Source organism: Aquarana catesbeiana, linkage group LG09 (genome assembly GCF_042186555.1).
Source record: "Aquarana catesbeiana isolate 2022-GZ linkage group LG09, ASM4218655v1, whole genome shotgun sequence".
Classification (NCBI taxonomy): Eukaryota; Metazoa; Chordata; class Amphibia; order Anura; family Ranidae; genus Aquarana; species Aquarana catesbeiana.
Window position 1 is genome coordinate 8,184,783 of NC_133332.1, and position 19,624 is coordinate 8,204,406.

Here is a 19,624-nt window from a genome sequence, read left to right on the forward strand (position 1 = left end):
CTGACCGATTCTGACTCGGACGCGCCAGGAATGGCGGTGGGCCTGGCGGGCCCTCTACAGGGATCTGGAGTGGCTGCTGGTCGGTCGGTTTCCCCTGGGCAGCCTGGTAAGTCCTCTTCTTTTTCTTCTCCTTTAACTACACCTGTTGCTCTGTTGTCTGTGTCTCCCCCTCCCCCACACACACAGTGGCCTCCTCCCCAAGGGTTGCAGATTTGTCACCAGTTTTGGGATCGGGTGACGGGGTAGGGATGCTGGGGGTAGGTGGCGAGGTGTTGCTGCAACAATTAATGGCGACTTTGTTGGCGGGTTGCAGAGATCTGGTAAGTAGGGGCATTGCTTCGGCACCGGTCACTGCCGCGATTTCGCCGGCAGCAGCATGGGTGGTCGGGGGGATGGCTGTCTGGTTACCCCCCACCAGTCGGCGGCCCCTCCAACAGAGGGGGTGTCAGACCCCCCGGAAACACGGGGGTGGTGGGGGCTCCCCCAGCATTGTCCAGGCCTTAGCAGGTGAGTTTGGGGGTGGGTGCCACACCCTGTACAGCGGTCTAGGACGCAAGTCCGGGGGCGGGTTCTGCTCCCCAAGAAGTGGCTGGTACTTCCAAGGTAAGCTCGGGGGGGGGCGCCACGGTGGGGTCGGTGCATGCTGATGGGATTTGGTTGTATGTTACAAGGGCCCGCTGGGCACTCACTTAAAAGCTGAGGTAAGGGAAAGGATCTGGAAGGGTGACTACGTGGAGATCTTTTCGCTGCTGCCGCTGGAGGAGTTTAATTTGGACAAAGTAAAGCTGGACGAGAGCAAGAAGGAGGAAGAGGAAAAGAGACGGTAACGTCTTATTCCACAGATGTTTGCAAACTGGATGCAAGCGTTCAATATCCTAACTAGCATTATTGGAGAGAAGGCGCCGGAACATTGTTTGGCCCTGTTTTGTTATCTTGATTCTATTAGTGAGGCCCAAAGGGTGTATGGGGGGGTGGCTTGGCTGCTCTATGATGAGCAATTCCGGCAAAGGAAGGCAGTGAGACCAACATTGCGTTGGGATCACAAGGACATTGGTTTGTGGGTGAAGCTCATCACACAAACCAGAGTCAGGCCGCAGCCCTTTCATGCGGGGGCCGGTGGTGCACAAGCCTCGTCACCATCGGCCAGTAAGCGCAAGGGGTTCAGTTGGCAGTTCAACGAGGGCACTTGCAAGTTTGGAGGATCATGTTGTTTTAAACACCAATGTTCAGGATGTGGGGGTGCACATTCCCTGTCTAAATGCTTCAAAAAAGGAAAAAAACAAGGCAACGCTGGAAAAAGGGAAGATGCCGGTGAGAATGGAAAAAATGGCCCCGTACCTAAGTAGGTATCCTAATAGGGAAGAGGCGAGGATGTTGTGGTTGGGTTTTAAGGAGGGTTTCTCGATTCCCAGTGCATTGGCAGAAGTCCCCCCTGTCGCGGCCAACCTGCGGTTGGCGTACGATCATCCGGATGTGGTTTCTTGTAAACTGCAGAAGGAAGTAGCATTGGGCAGAATGGCAGGCCCATTCAGGGTACCGCCATTGGGGGACTCAGTGGTATCACCATTGGAGGTGGTACCCAAGCGTGAACCGAATCAGTTCCGGCTCATTCATCACCTCTCCTACCCGAAAGGAGGGTCGGTGATTGATGAAATCAATCCAGCACTGTGCTCAGTATCTTATGCCTCCTTTGTTGAGGCAGTACGGTGGGTACAGAAGTTTGGTAGGGGAGTGCTTATGGCAAAGATGGACATTGAGTCGGCCTTTTGCGCTCTTGCCGGTTCATCCGGATAGTGTCCAGTTACTGGGTTGTTGTTGAGAGGGAGAATTTTTTGTGGATAGATGCCTCCCTATGGGTTGTGCCATATCCTGTTCTTACTTTGAAGTGTTTAGTTCTTTTTCTAGAATGGGTGGTCAGGGATCTGTCGGACCTTCATTCAATTTTACACTATTTTGATGATTTTTTAGTGATTGGCCCTCCGGACGATCGTTCCTGTTTGACATTGCTTGCCACCACCCAGCACGTTTTTCAGGTTTTCTGGGTACTATTGGCGCAGGACAAGACGGAAGGTCCTGTGCCAGCGTTGAAGTTTATGGGTATCGTGATCGATACCAAGCATATGGAGTGACGGCTTCCGGGAGATAAGCTGAATGATCTTAAGGCGTCAGTGGCAGGGGTAGCTCGCTGCTCAAAGGTACAATTGCGGAAATTACAGTCCCTACTGGGAAAACTTGATTTTACATGCCGCATTATGCCAATGGGACGGGTGTTCTGCCGGTGGCTGGCAGCTGCTACGGTTGGGGTTAAAGCCCCGCATCATTTTGTTCGTTTGAGTCGGGATCACAGGGAGGATCTTGAGGTTTGGAATTGTTTTCTGGAGCAGTACCAGAACAATGGGAGGTCGTTTTGGCTTGGACCGGCGGTACAGGCGCACGCACTGGAGTTGTTCACGGATGCGGCAGGGTCCGTGGGATTCGCAGCATTCTTTAAGGGGAGGTGGTGTGCGGAAGGGTGGCCTGAGGCATTGGCGGGGTCCCAGTTGATAAGGAATTTGATGTTGTTGGAATTGTTCCCTATTGTGTTGGCAGTGGAGCTTTGGAGGGCGGAGTTTAGGGACAGGAGGGTTTGTTTTCATTGTGATAACCTGGGGGTGGTCCAAGCAATCAATTCGCTGATGGCGACCTCTTTGCCGGTGGTGCAGTTGTTGCGCCATTTGGTATTGCGGTGTCTTATTTTGAACATTGTTATCTGTGCTGGCATATACCAGGTGTTGAGAATGAAGTGGCTGATGCACTCTCTCGTTTGCAGTGGGACAGATTCCGACAGTCGGCAGAGCGGATCGGGGGTTCCGTGTCCCGGTTGTTTATGGGACCTTGTGATGGTACCGTGATGACATTGGTTTGGCGGTCGGTAGCGGAACCCACTTGGAGGGCATACGAGAGGGTTTGGCGTGAGTGGTCTGAGTTGGTGAGTAGCGTTGGGGATTGTTCTGGCACTGAGGACAGGCTCCATGCGTTGCTTTATGTTCTTGGTAGGAATTGCGAGGAAGGCGTGTCAGTGGCTTCTTTGAATAGCAAGACGGCTGGGTTGGCTTTTATATTCAAACTGGGTAGTGTAGAAGATATGACTAAGAATTTTATTGTAAGAAAGGCACTACAGGGTTATAGGAAGGGCAGGGCAAAGCCTGATTCTAGGTGGCCGGTGTCATTAGGGATGTTAGAGGTTTTGACGGCAGTATTACCACGGGTGTGTTTTGCTTCCTTTGAAGTCCACCTTTTTAAGACGGCGTTTGTGATGGCCTTTTTTGGGGCATTGAGGGTGAGCGAATTGGTCAGCCCATCTAAGTCGGTGGCTGGGGGGTTAGGCGTCTCGGACGTGGCAATGGGGGTTGATTCGGTGGCGTTGCTCATCCGCAAGTCAAAGACGGGCCTGTTGGAAAAGGGTACCAGGGTAGTACTGGGGAGTGTTCCGGGCTTGGAGTTATGCCCGGTTAAGATCATCTGGGAGTGGTCGGTTTTACGGCCTTCCGGGGTGGGTCCTTTCTTGATTCATGAAAAGGGGTTGCCACTGTCCAGGTATCAATTTGTGGCGGTGTTCAAAAAATGTTTGGAGTTGGGGGGTTTCGTGGTGAAGGATTATTCGTCTCATTCATTTTGCATTGGGGCTGCGACAGAAGCATCACGCTGGGGTTTGAGTGATCAAATCCTCCAGCGTATGGGGCGTTGGGAGTCTAATCGGTTTAAGTTGTATGTTCGCCCTCACCTCCTGTGGGGGGGAGCTTGTTCCTTTGTTGTTGTGTTTTATGTCTCCTTTCTTTCTTTTACAGGCCCAGTGTGTCTGATGTGGATCCTGGGCCATTCGTATGTGCACTGGGGGGGGCTAAAAGGGCATTTTTCAGGCCAGAAGGTAGGCAGTTGGGTTTTTCCTGGGCGGAGACTATGATTCGGTGGATAGTGATCCCAGGGATGCTGTGGTCCAGGGTGTTGCCGGAAATCCAGCATTATGCTCGTCTGGACAGGCCTCTGGATGTGCTCCTGCTCCATGTAGGGGGCAATGACCTGTGCCTAAGGGCCTCCAGGGAGCTCATCAGAGATATAAAATGGGACTTCCTACATCTGCGGGTGTTATTCCCGCACACGGTAATTGTCTAGTCAGACATGGTTGGACAGGTGGCTTGGCGGGGGGCCAGTCAGTGGAACGGGTAAACAAAGCCAGGATGAAAGCTAATAAAGCGGTGGCAAAGTTTGTAGTTCTAAATGGGGGGCTGGTGGTGCGCCATCGTGAGTTGGAAAAAGACGTTGGCCTTTATCTAAGGGGGGATGGGGTCCATCTTTCCGCAGCAGGAATAGATATGTGGGTCCTGGGGCTACAGGATGGGTTACAACGGGCCTTACGGCTGTGGCGGGTCGCCCACGTGTAAGGAGTCACTGGTGGGTGGCTGTGGCAGGGGTCTCTGGTTCCTGAAGGTCGGAATGGTGGTGGTATATATATATATATATATATATATATATATATATATATATAATATATGGTGTGGTAAGGGTTGGGACCTGCCTTGGTATGGGGACCTTCCCTATATGGTAAGATGGACTATTGGTCATCGAGCTGAAGCTGCAAGAAGGTGTTAAGCATTTGTCGCTGAGCTGTATCCTTCGCGACTAGTGGCCAGGATGCTGTAGTGGTGGTGGTGGTCAGCCGATGAGATAGTGGTACCTTCTTTCAGGAACCTCAAACGTAGCTGTAACATGTTTTTGAGTATCAATATTGTTTTATATATATATTATATATATATATATATATATATATATATATATATATATATATATATATATATATATATATATATATATATATATATATATATATATATATATATATATATATTTAAAGAAAGTTATTTTATACAATGTTATGTTTGGATTTAATAAAGGGGCCTTTGGTGGCCATTTAATCCAGACAGTGTGTCGTGCTTTATTGGTAAGGTAAGAATAATTATGGTGGTTGGTTAGTGGGGGGTCGTTAGGTTAAGGCAGCTGACGTATCAGCCTTACACCAGTCAAGACATCCATACATCTTAAAAGCCCTGCCACACATGAAAATACATTTACTAACTGCCGAAGAGGGTCATTTGCCACTCATTAACAATAGTCTGGCATTGGTCAAACTCACACGCTCTTAAGTAATGCAGTCTTCGGCGATAACAGGTTTATTGATACAAAAAGAAAGTCAGCGGGCACAGAGAAGAACCATTCTTCATGAAACCATGAAAAAGTCTATTATCAGGTGGAACATAAGTGGCGGCACATTTATTGACATGTCATTGAAAACCCAATAAAAGCTACTTCTAACCTCGAATAATTACCTCTAACGCACAAATAAAATCATATAAAGGACCAATGAACAGAGAGAAAGCAAAGGACCCTCAACAGTATTCTCCTAACAAGACAAAGTTAGCTTTATTCATAAATATGTCCATGGATGTTAACAGCGTTGTCAAGGTTTTTAAGGCTGAGAGAAGTGATATCCTTTCAATACACACAATTATTACTATAGATGAAAATATCATTAAGATTTGAGAGACACCAGTTACTGAAGTGGTGTTAGTAGGCTTGAGCGTACACAGCTCAACTCTGAGTACATATCCTTTTACCTACACTATATTGTCAAAAGTATTGGGACACCTGCCTTTACACACACATGAACTTTAATGGCATCCCAGTCTTAGTCCGTAGGGTTCAATATTGAGTTGGCCCGCCTTTTGCAGCTATAACACCTTCAGCTCTTCTGGGAACACTGTCCACAAGGTTTTTCTTCCAGAAGCGCTTGCAGTCGACACTCTAATTTATCCCAAAGATGTTCTATCGGGTTGAGGTCAGAACTCTGCGTAGGCCAGTCAAGTTCCTACATTCCAAACTCACTCAACCATGTCTTTATAGACCTTGCTTTGTGCACTGGTCCAAATCATTTGGTGGAGGGGGATTATAGTGTGGGGCTACTTTTCAGGGGTTGGGCTTGGCCACTTAGTTCCAGTGAAGGTAACTCTTAAGGTATCAGCATACCAAGACATTTTGGACAATTTTATGCTCCCAACTTTGTGGGAACATCTTGGGATGGACCCTTCCTGTTCCAACATGCCTGCGCACCAGTGCACAAATCAAGGGCTGCTTCTGATGACGTCTTCATGACGAAACATGTAAGGCAGAGCTATAGCGTTGTTATTATTATTTTGATGTGACAGAAAATTCACAATGTTATACAAGCTGTACACTCACTACTTTACATTGTAGCAAAGTGTCATTTCTTCAGTGTTGTCACATGAAAAGATAGAAGAAAAGATTTACAAAAATTTGAGTGGTGTACTTACTTTTGTGAGATACTGTATCTTAAAAAAAAAAGCAGTTGTGGTCCATTATCACATTATCATAACCCAATGGACTGGCTACATCAAACACATCCAAGGTCCATGATCCTAACCCAAAGGTCTGGCCGTATTGAAAGGTGTGTATATATATATATATATATGACAAAGAGCAGAGAGCAGTGATGACTTTTAACATCTAAGGGACCTGTAAAATGGTACCCTAAAATAAACCAATCATTTCAACCATTCAGCAAAAACTAAAAGTTCTTTTGATAAGACATCCACCAATGTGATCATGCTCACTTTGGCTTCACTCCTCTGCCGTTCTGTTCACTTGACGGAGTCTTTGAAAATGCCTGGCATTTCTAAATAAGGGACCTTTTCTCTTTTTCCCATAAGGCAGTGCTCAGTGCTTATTGAGATAATTGCCAGGCCAACACTGTACGATGGTATAAAAGGAAGGCCATTAGCCTTGTTTAAGGTTTGACAAGGGTTAAAATGGATCTTACACCAGGCGTTAAACTCAGGGCTCTGGGAGGTGAACAGGGAGGTAGAGAAAAGGAAATAGTAGTTGAGGGTTAAAAGGATGATAAAGTGCTGCGCTAGATAGACATTAGTAAATGCGATCATACATATATGCATAGGTCATGATCAAAATGGAAACAAAAACTAAAATGAAAACAAAAATGAATAAACATAATGTGAAAAGAAAAAAAAATTATAACATAAAAGTCCACAGCTGTCCACCAATGATGTATGCATATAGATACAAAGTCCACAAAGGTGCTTGAGATGTTGATCAAATGACAAGTGATGGCTACCAGCGTGACAATCCCACCACCATGGATAAAAAAATGAGGGTACGCTTACCAGAAAGTGTGGACCCAAATGCCTTATGGTAGTGAGTCACACAAGCAGGGGTAAATAGACATCAACCAGGGTAGCCAAATCGCTCAGGTGTCTCTGATGGATAGATCTCCCAATTCCCCACAGCTCTGGTGTAGATGGACTCCAACATGGACACACCGTCTCCCTCAGATTAACCGCATATGTAAAAACACACCAAGCAGTCGCACATAACACCGTCTTTATTTATTAAAAAAGTATAGAACACTTACAAAAATATGATGTACACAGCACTAGTTGGAATAATGCAATGACTTTGGCAATAGCTGGACAATGATACCCTTTTAGTTAAGCGTTATCAAGAAAATTTGCCAAAATTTCTACTTGAGTAAATTAACAAGTGATTCAATGTTCATTGACTGGATGTGTTTTTTTTTTTTTTTTGAGCCAATAAATAAAGAAGAATGATGTGCCCTGAGTGCCCTGGATTTTATTTTTTTATATTGCTGTATTGGGCAATGACATACCAGGAAAACCGAGACCAACTGCTGTGATTTTACAAAGGTCAGGAGCACGGGATCTCTAAGAGCAATCCCTTCAATCCCTTAATTCCCTCCAGATTTACTAATGGTGAGTGCCATACATCTATACCGACTCATTCTACCACCGTAGCTTCCACTGGTGATAAAATAGGTCCTTAAACCACACAGGATGGTGTTTGTTTCATTATTAAAACCAAAAGGCAACTGCAGAGTAAAACGCAGGTGGGGTAAGATGTCAAAGCATTGGCACCCCTTGGCACAGGCTTCCTGTGTCTACTGAGAATTCCGGGGCAGCTAAAGAGATGTGTGGATTGATATATGTGCCCTGTGTTTAAGAAAAAAACTTACACAATAGGTAAATCGTGTGTGTAGTGTTCTATGTATATAGAGTTTATTGTAAAAAAATTGTATGATTATCATGTCCAGTGGTCAACCATGTTGGATTATATTGTGTAATAGAATTGTATTATGATGGTGTCCAGTGGTAGGTCATGTTGGGGGGTGTAGTGTTCTATGTATAGAGTGTAATAGAATTGTATTATGCTGGTGTCCAGTGGTGGGTCATGTTGGGAGGTGTAGTGTTCTATGTATAGAGTGTAATAAAATTGTATTATGATGGTGTCCAGTGGTGGGTCATGTTGGGAGGTGTAGTGTTCTATGTATAGAGTGTAATAGAATTGTATTATGATGGTGTCCAGTGGTGGGTCATGTTGGGGGGTGTAGTGTTCTATGTATAGAGTGTAATAGAATTGTATTATGATGGTGTCCAGTGGTAGGTCATGTTGGGAGGTGTAGTGTTCTATGTATAGAGTGTAATAGAATTGTATTATGATGGTGTCCAGTGGTGGGTCATGTTGGGGGGTGTAGTGTTCTATGTATAGAGTGTAATGGAATTGTATTATGATAGTTACCAGTGGTGGGTCATGTTGGGGGGTGTAGTTTTCTATGTATAGAGTGTAATAGAATTGTATTATGATGGTGTCCAGTGGTGGGTCATGTTGGGGGGTGTAGTGTTCTATGTATAGAGTGTAATAGAATTGTATTATGATGGTGTCCAGTGGTGGGTCATGTTGGGGGGTGTGGTGTTCTATGTACAGTGCCTTGAAAAAGTATTACAACCAAAAACGTAAATGTATTTTATTGGGATCTTATGTGATAGACCAACACAAAGTGGCACATAATTGTGAAGTGGAAGAAAAATGATAAATGAATTTCCAATTTTTTTCAAAATAAATATGTGAAAAGTGTGGCGTGTATTTGTATTCAGCCTCCTTTACTCTGATACCCCTAACTAAAATCTAGTGGAACCAATTGCCTTCAGAAGTCACCTAATTAGTAAATAGAGTCCACCTGTGTGTAATTGAATCTCTGTATGAATACAGCTTTTCTGTGAAGCCCTCAGAGGTTTGTTAGAGAACCTTAGTGAACAAACAGCATCATGAAGGCCAAGGAACACACCAGACAGGTCAGGGATAAAGTTGTGGAGAAGTATAAAGCAGGGTTAGGTTATAAAAAAATCTCCCAAGCTTTGAACATTTCACGGAGCTCTGTTCAATCCATCATCGGAAAATGGAAAGCGTATGGCACAACTGCAAACCCACCAAGACATGGCCGTTCACCTAAACTGACCGGCCAGGCAAGGAGAACATTCATCAGAGAAGAGCCAAGAGGTCCATGGTAACTCTGGAGGAGCTGCAGAGATCCACAGCTCAGGTGGGAGAATCTGTCAGGACAACTATTAGTCGTGTTCTCCACAAATCTGCCCTTTATGGAAGAGTGACAAGAAGAAAGACATTGGTGAAAGAAAGTCATAAGAAGTCCTGTTTGTAGTTTGTGAGAAGCCATGTGGGGGACACAGCAAACATGTGGAAGAAGGTGCTCTGGTCAGAGGAGACCAAAATTCAACTTTTGGGCCTAAAAGCAAAACACTATGTGTGGGGAAAACTAACACTGCACATCACCCTGAACACACCATCACCACCGTGAAACATGGTGGTGGCAGCATCATGTGGTGGGGATGCTTTTCTTCAGCAGGGACAGGGGAGCTGGTCAGAGTTGATGGGAAGATGGATGGAGACAAATACAGGACAATCTTAGAAGAAAACCTGTTATGCCGCATACACACGATAGGATTTTCCGATGGAAAATGTGTGATAGAACGTTGTTGTCGGAAATTCCGACCATGTGTGGGCTCCATCGGACATTTTCCATAGGAATTTCCGACACACAAAGTTTGAGAGCAGGCTATAAAATTTTCCGACAACAAAATCCGTTGTCGGAAATTCCAATCGTCTGTACACAAATCCGACGGACAAAGTGCCACGCATGCTCAGAATAAATAAAACAATGAAAACTATTGGCCACTGCCCCGTTTATAGTCCCGACGTACGTGTTTTACGTCACCGCGTTCAGACCGATCGGATTTTCCGACAACTTTGTGTGACCGTGTGTATGCAAGACAAGTTTGAGCCAACGTCTGTCGGAAAAAATCCTGGATTTTGTTGTTGGAATGTCGGATCAATGTCCGGTCGTGTGTACGGGGCATTAGAGTCTGCAAAAGACTTGAGACTGGGGGGAGTTTCACCTTCCAGCAGGATAACGATCCTAAACATACAGCCAGAGCTACAATGGAATGGTTTAGATCAAAGCATATTCATGTGTTAGAATGGCCCAGTCACAGTCCAGACCTAAATCCAACTGAGAATCTGTGGCAAGACTTGAAAATTGCTGTTCACAGACGCCCTCCATCCAATCTGACAGAACTTGAGATATTCTGTAAAGAAGAATGGGCAAAAATGTCCTCTCTAGATATGCAAAGCTGGTAGAGACATCCCCAAAAAGACTTGCAGCTGTAATTGCAGAGAAAGGGGGTTCTACAAAGTATTGACTCCGGGGGGCGCCATACAAATGTACCCCCCACACTTTTCACATTTCTTATTTGTAAAAAATATTGAAAACCATTTATCATTTTCCTTCCACTTCACAATTATGAGCCACTTTGTGTTGGTCTATCACATAAAAGCCCAACAAAATACATTCACGTTTTTTTTGTTGTAACATGACAAAATGTGGAAAATATCAAGGGGTATGAATACTTTTTCAAGGCACTGTATAGAGTGTATTAGAATTGTATTATGATGGTGTCCAGTGGTCGGCCATGTTGGAGGTGTTGTAATAGAACTGTATTATGGTTAGGTTGGTCAGTCAGGTGGAGGGTTACGATCTATATATTGTATAAATGTATTCTATTAGGTTCATATACATGTCAGTATGGAGATGTAATGTTTTAGGCCAGCACGGGATACACACATTGTTATCACTTCCATTCATGTTTTATCTTATCTAAATGAAGCTTCTAACCAGAACAGGAGATATTAGTTAAATTGATGACCGCTCTCTATATATTGGATGCAAAGTTCAAAGCAATTTCTTTGTAGGATTACTCAGACAACATAATAATCAGGAGAACCTCAGCTGGATTGCTCGGCGTTGTTGACCCCTCCAGATGATACATAGACTCCGGATAAGTGAAGTGTGAGATGTAAATTCAAGAAACAATGTTTCCCTCAAGGTCACCTTGGTACAAGCCGTTAATGCAGATGCATCCTTGTTCATTTCAGGAGGAGTAACCTCTCCACTCGTCTGTCCTGGATGGATGAAAGGAAATATGACTTCATGAAAGCAATCCGAGCAAAGTGACTGATACGATGTTTTACATGATGAGTGATACCGGAGGAGATTTACTAAAGAGCCAGGCGTCCCCGCACCCACCCCGCTCCGCCAGTGCCCCGTTCTTTACTAAAGAGCCAGGCGTCGCCGCACCCACCCCGCTCTGCCAGTGCCCCGTTCTTTACTAAAGAGCCAGGCGTCCCCGCACCCACCCCGCTCCACCAGTGCCCCGTCCTTTACTAAAGAGCCAGGTGCCTCCGCACACCCACCCCGCTCCGCCAGTGCCCCGTTCTTTACTAAAGAGCCAGGAGCCCCTGCACCCACCCCGCTCCGCCAGTGCCCCGTTCTTTACTAAAGAGCCAGGCGTCCCCGCACCCACCCCGCTCCGCCAATGCCCTGTTCTTTACTAAAGAGCCAGGCATCCCTGCACACCCACCTCGCTCCGCCAGTGCCCCGTTCTTTACTAAAGGGCCAGGCGCCCCCGCACCCACCCCGCTCCGCCAGTGCCCCGTTCTTTACTAAAGAGCCAGGCGTCCCCGCACTCACCCCACTCCGCCAGTGCCCTGTTCTCCACTAAAGAGCCAGGCGTCCCCGCACCCACCCCGCTCCGCCAATGCCCTGTTCTTTACTAAAGAGCCAGGCGTCCCTGCACACTCACCCCGCTCCGCCAGTGCCCCGTTCTTTACTAAAGAGCCAGGCGTCCCTGCACACCCACCTTGCTCCGCCAGTGCCCCGTTCTTTACTAAAGAGCCAGGCGTCCCCGCACACCCACCCCGCTCCGCCAGTGCCCCGTTCTTTACTAAAGAGCCAGGCGTCCCCGCACACCCACCCCGCTCCGCCAGTGCCCCGTTCTTTACTAAAGAGCCAGGCGTCCCCGCACACCCACCCCGCTCCGCCAGTGCCCCGTTCTTTACTAAAGAGCCAGGCTACCCGCACCCACCCCGCTCCGCCAGTGCCCCGTTCTTTACTAAAGAGCCAGGCGTCCCCGCACACCCACCCCGCTCCGCCAGTGCCCCGTTCTTTACTAAAGTGCCAGGTGTCCCCCGCACACCCACCCCGCTCCGCCAGTGCCCCGTTCTTTACTTAAGAGACAGGCGTCCCCGCACCCACCCCGCTCCGCCAGTGCCCCATTCTTTACTAAAGAGACAGGCGTCCCCGCACCCACCCTGCTCCGCCAGTGCCCCGTTCTTTACTAAAGAGCCAGGCGTCCCCGCACACCCACCCCGCTCCGCCAGTGCCCCATTCTTTACTAAAGAGACAGGCGTCCCCGCACCCACCCCGCTCCGCCAGTGCACCGTTCTTTGCTAAAGAGTCAGGCGTCCCCGCACACTCACCCCACTCCACCAGTGCCCCGTTCTTTACTAAAGAGTCAAGCGTTCTGCACCCACCCCGCTCCGCCAGTGCCCCGTTCTTTACTAAAGAGCCAAGCGTCCCCGCACACCCACCCCGCTCCGCCAGTGCCCCGTTCTTTACTAAAGAGCCAGGTGCCTCGCACCCACCCTGCTCCACCAGTGCCCCGTTCTTTACTAAAGAGCCAGGCGTCCCCGCACACCCACCCCGCTCCGCCAGTGCCCCATTCTTTACTAAAGAGACAGGCGTCCCCGCACCCACCCCGCTCCGCCAGTGCACCGTTCTTTGCTAAAGAGTCAGGCGTCCCCGCACACTCACCCCACTCCACCAGTGCCCCGTTCTTTACTAAAGAGTCAAGCGTCCTGCACCCACCCCGCTCCGCCAGTGCCCCGTTCTTTACTAAAGAGCCAAGCGTCCCCGCACACCCACCCCGCTCCGCCAGTGCCCCGTTCTTTACTAAAGAGCCAGGTGCCTCGCACCCACCCTGCTCCACCAGTGCCCCGTTCTTTACTAAAGAGCCAGGGGTCCCCACACACCCACCCTGCTCCACCAGTGCCCCGTTCTTTACTTAGCAAATACAAAAAATGTGATATTGTTTTATAGGCTCTTTTTAGCATTTAACCGCTTCAGCCCCGGAAGATTTTACCCCCTTCCTGACCAGAGCACTTTTTGCGATTCGGCACTGCATCACTTTAACTGACAATTGCGCAGTCGTGCGACGCTGTACCCAAACAAAATTGAGGTCCATTTTTTCCCCACAAATAGAGCTTTCTTTTGGTGGTATTTGATCACCTCTGAGTTTTTAATTTTTTGCGCTATAAACAAAAAAAGAGCGACAATTTTGAAAAAAAACACAATATTTTTTACTTTTTGCTATAATAAATATCCCCCAAAAATATATAAAAAACAAATTTCTTTTTCCGTTTAGGCCAGATATGTATTCTTCTACATATTTTTGGTAAAAAAAATGGTAAAAAAATTGGTAAAAAAATCACAATAAGCGTATATTGATTGGTTTGCGCAAAAGTTATAGCATCTCCAAAATAGGGGATAGTTTTATTGCATTTTTATTATTATTTTTTTTTTTTACTAGTAATGGCGGCGATGTGCGATTTTTATTGGGATGTTATGGCGGACGCATCGGACAATTTTGACACATTTTGGGACCGTTGACATTTATAGAGCGATCCGTGCTATAAAAATTACAGATTACTGTAAAAATGTCACTGGCAGGGAAGGAGTTAACACTAGGGGGGCGATCAAGGGTTTAATTGTGTTCCCTGTGTGTGTGTTCTAACTGAAGGAGAAGGGGACTGTGTAGGGGAGATGACAGATCGCTGTTCATACTCTGTATGAAAAGACGACCTGTCACTTCTCCCCTCAGAGAACTGGGCACTCGCATCAGCTCCGGGGGGACGAGCAGCGGGCGCATGCGCATAACGTCGTTTCGCCCAGCTGTGCCATTCTGCCGCAGTACAAGTGGTTAAAGCCGAGCTCCAGCCCCCAGAGCTACAAATACTGTAGTTGCTGACTTGTAATATTAGGACCCTTAGCTGTCTAGGGATCCAGCAATGTCAGCACCCCAGCCCATTTTTATCCGCCCGCCGTCGTGTGACAGCGCCAGAATGGCTCCCCTGCGCGAATCGCCATAGCTGTACTGCGGCCGCTTTAAGGGGTATAGGGGCAGCGTGCGCGATGTCCGCCGGGCACAAGTGATCGCTCCTGATAGAGCCAGAACGAGGATCTGTCTGTTCTGACAGGGGAGAGGAGACAGATTGTGTGTTCCTAGTATATAGGAACACCGATCTCTCTCCTTCCCCAGGCAGTCCCACCCCCACCCCCCAGTTAGAACACACTGAGGGAACACATTTAACCCCTTGATCGCCCCCCTACAAATCGGCCTAAACTGAGGACATTTTTTTTTTAATTCAGGGATATTTATTATAGCAAAAAGTAAACAAAAAATTGTGTTTTGCTGTATAAGGGAGCTCATTTACACACCAAAGGATTTGTATTTCTGTCCATTCAGTTCTGAGATTTACACAGTTCTGCTGCAGGGGATTTGATATTTCTCTGCTGCAGCACAGTATTAGTTACGGGTCTTTCCCCAACCTGTGATTAGACCGTTAAGGAGAAGCCGCAAACTGATGAGCTCATCCCTCTATCGCTCTGATCTCTCCTCCTATTAGCATACGCATTATTGGCATTTGAGCACTGCAGCACAACTGGTTGGATCCTTGTGCTGCTTCTCCCCTTCCTATTGTGATTTTTACAGACCTGATATTATTTAAAGAGACCCCGTCACCAAACTAAAATAATTGCAGGCATATTAAATGCCTAATTGCGGCCTTTTTATTTATTTTTTTAATTTCTAAATTGAGAAAGTAAAGGCTACAAAAATGTGTCTATTTTTCTCTGGCAGTCCTGTCCATGAAAACCTACACCGGCTCCACCCTGCCCATGACTCCACTTGCACAGGTGTAGGCAGGTGCCGTCTACTTTGTCCCCTGTAGGTGGCGCTCTTCTGCAGCAGCACTGCAGTTGGAGAGCAAGCCAAGAGGACCAGGGTTCCTCCATGGCTTCCTGGGTCATTGGGGAAGCTAGCCCTTTGGATGCAGCCTCCCCATTGGACTCTGGCAGCCATCTTGGGTCAGGCAGAACCTTTTTAAGGTCCTTTCTCTCTACCTTTTGCAAAAAGGTGGAGTGAGGACATGTACCCTGCCTGTTAGGGACAGAGCTAGCAGCAGGAAAAGGTTCCTGATGAGGAGGGAAAGCGTAGGGTGCTCAACTCCCATGGACATCGTCCTGCTTGGGCACAAGATGACCAGGCCACATTCTGCCCCTCTCAACAAGCGCTGTCAATTCAGCTGAAACCTGTTCTCTACATGCTGTTTGGACTACCTTCCCACATTATTATTTGAGAACTGGCTTGCGTTATTTCAATACAAGTTCTTTCATTGCACTGGGACTGTGTGTGTTATTGCCACCACACTGCGCGGCACCCCACCTACACGGGTGTCACAGGAAAGGACATGAAGGAAAACTCTTTAATTCATGTCAAAAATATAACAGACATTTTCATTCCTACCCACTCTAGCCAAAGAAAACAAAAGTGTGATGTGCATCCTTGTTTTCATTCCTGAGCAAACTGGGCTTTCCAACAAGAAAGCCTTACATTGCCTGCTCAGTCTTTATGTACAACTGTGTGAACAAGGCCTTAGATGTTAGAACTGCTTTAGGCAGTGGCAGCTGGTGCTCCTAATTTTTGGGGGGCCCAAACAAACTAAAAAATTGCAGCTACTGTGCCCATCAAATGCCGCCACTGTGCCACATCAAATGCAGCCACTGTGCCCATCAAATGCAGCCACTATGCACCATCGAATGCAGCCAATGTGCCCATCATATGCAGCCACTGTGCCCCATCGAATGCAGCCACTGTGCCCCATCGAATGCAGCCACTTGTGCCCATCAAATGCACCCACTGTGCCCGTCAAATGCAGCCACTTGTGCCCCATCAAATGCAGCCACTGTGCCCCATCAAATGCAGCCACTTGTGCCCCATCAAATGCAGCCACTTGTGCCCCATCAAATGCAGCCACTGTGTCCCATCAAATGCAGCCAATATGCCCCATCAAATGCAGCCACTGTCCCCGTCAAATGCAGCCACTTGTGCCCGTCAAATGCAACGACTTGTGTGCAACATATGCAGCCACTGTGCCCATCAAATGCAGCCACTTGTGCCCATCAAATGCAGCCACTTGTGCCCCATCAAATGCAGCCACTGTGTCCCATCAAATGCAGCCAATATGCCCCATCAAATGCAGCCACTGTCCCCGTCAAATGCAGCCACTTGTGCCCGTCAAATGCAACCACTTGTGTCCAACATATGCAGTCACTTGTGCTCATCAAATGCAGCCACTGAGCCCCCCCGCCGGCTCGCTCCCTGACTGCCCGGCACTTACCCCATCTTGGTGGGGGATCAGGCCGTTGGTCAGGCAGGGAGCTGTGGCTGTAATTGATGGCACAGTGGCTGCATTTGATGGGCACAGTGGCTGCATTTGATGGGCACAGTGGTTGTAATTGATGGCACGGTGGCTGCATTTGATGGCACAGTGGCTGTAATTGATGAGCACAGTGGCTGTAATTAATGAGCACAGTGGCTGCATTCGATGGCACAGTGGCTGCATTCGATGGCACAGAGGCTGCAATTGATGGAAAAGTGGCTGCAATTGATGGCACAGTGGCTGCAATTGATGAGCACAGTGGCTGCATTTGATGGCACAGTGGCTGCATTTGATGGCACAGTGGCTGCAATTGATGGCACAGTGGATGCATTTGATGGCACAGTGGCTGCATTTGATGGCACAGTGGCTGCATTTGATGACACAGTGGCTGTAATTGATGACACAGTGGCTGTAATTGATGGCACAGTGGCTGCATTTGATGGCACAGTGGCTGTATTTGATGGCAGAGTGGCTGCAATTGATGAGCATAGTGGCTGCATTTGATGGCACAATGGCTGCATTTGATGTCACAGTGGCTGTAATTGATGGCACGGTCGCTGCATTTGATGGGCACAGTGAAGCTGCAATTGATGTTTTTTTTTAAATATTTTTCAGTTTGTTTGCACCTCCCAAAAAATGAAAGGCCCTTAATCTGTATTGCTGTCTGCTTAGTTCTATTTTTGTCAACGGAGTTTGCCTTAATTGCTATTGCATTTTCCTTAGGGTGTCCTGCGCCCTAACAATCTCCCCACCGTTCCTGTTGAGAGAAATAAAATCTGTTCATTTTTACAAAAAGTGACTGGCGCCCAATCTTTCCATCTTGCACCACACCCACTACGCCTAGTAACCTGCACCCTGAGGAGGAATATCAGTTCTCTCTGGCTCTGGGGGTCACCACCAGGCCTTTGGAAGTCGGGGAGACCGATACAAATCCATGCCTCGCTCTCAGCAATCATCACATTGTTGTCCATTATTACAGGATGATCTGCTCTCTCCATTGACCATAATTAGTGGGTTGGAGGCTTGCCCTAGTCCCCTGTCCCGGTTGGTTCTGTCACACCCCTAAATGGTTTCTTGTCTTTAGAAAGCTTGTGAAGGAACTTGTGAGTTTGCTGAAAACTTTCTTGCCTGTTCCAGCCATCACTGTCACTTAAAATGTGATGTGGAGTCTCAGACTCGTCTTTCACTGCGCATTTTAAAGTAAAACATCAACGTCAAGAGCATCCAGCCGTTAACAGCCTTTAAACAAGGCTCCTTGGCATCTTTTTCTGTCTAAAAGTCCCGGCGTGCCAGATGGCACTGTTCAATTGTGATGTGAAATTAAGAAAAAGCGACTTTGAGACAAGTTTACGTGAGGTCTTCCATTACTTTTAAAACCTGCCTGGAAGAACAAAGGCTTTGCGATGATAAGGTAGAGACAACGTATCTGATGGGGGGGGGGGGGATAAAAAAAAAGAGGTTTAAAAAGTTCAGCGCAATTCTCCAGCACATTGTAGTTTTGGTGCCTGAGAGAAAAGCTCCAGCTCTCTGTTGACTTGCCATTGATTTCCGACGCCCTCGTTTTCCTCCTTGTTAATTTTGCTGCCTGAAAAAAACTCTTAGTTGTTTGGGAAGTGAAGATAAAATTCAGACAGCTTTAGTTACTGTGCAGTAAAATATCGTTTTTGCTGCGGCACAAAAGGAGATAATTTGCCATTTTACAGAATAAAGAAATTTTTTTTTTTTTGATGGTACCGGATGGTGAGCTATTTAGACAAAAAAGACTGCAAAATAACCAGGTGAAAATAAAAAACATTGAAGTCCTAACAATCTTCTCAAATAATATTGTAGCGCCACCCCCCGAGGGGGCCGTTGTAGATTTATCAGGTTCTTTCCCCAACTGCAATGGCAGCCGGGCAAACAGCAACAGTTCATACAATCAGGCTCAGTGAACAGCCTAGGGGATTTCCTTTCACATTTTGTTTGGTTGTAGAACTTGTAACAGAAGGGGGGGTTGGGGTATGGGATTCTCCAAAACCTTAGGTGTTGTTAGCAGAGGACACTTCTCAGCAGCACAAGTCAGACAGACTGGAACATTCTATAGGTTCACGTTTTTGGACCATGAAGTAGGTTTGGCCACAAGTAAAGGTAGACTGGAACAGTTTATAGGTTCACGGCTGGGGATCATGAAGTAGGCTTAAGCATAAGTAAAGGTAGACTGGAACAGTCTATAGGTTCACAGCTGGGGATCATGAGGTGGGTTTGAGTGTAAATTGAGGTAGACTGGAACAGCCTATAGGTTCACAGCTGGGGATCATGAGGTGGGTGTAAGCATAAGTAGAGGTAGACTGGAACAGTCTATAGATTCACAGCTGGTGATCGTGAAGTACAGTAGGTTTGAGAACAAGTAAAGGTAGACTGGAACAGTCTATAGTTTCACAGCTGGGGACCATGAAGTAGGTTTAAGCATGTTGGAAGGCAACATGGTTTACTATCATATTTTTGGAGTTTCACTCCTGGTTGATGCAGACAGGTGGCCTTTGGAATGTAACACATTGCACATTAAAGCTTTGTAGCATATCAGAAAGAAGCAAGGCTGAACAAAAGCTTGGCTCCTGTCCGTCTGGTGTGATAACATGGAAATCCTTGATTAGCCCTTTGCAAGCAAGCCTCAAAAGGACCATAGCTGACAAGATGATTGATGAATGTCCTGCTACAGAACATCAAAGGGCCAGCTAAGACTGAAGGACCCAGGTCACATAGATATGATACATGGACAATGCTGCCCCTAGAGGCCAATACAGCAGGATGGACAGAAATATAATATATTGAGAAGGACTGCCCCGGAACTACTTTCATTTGTTAGAAACCA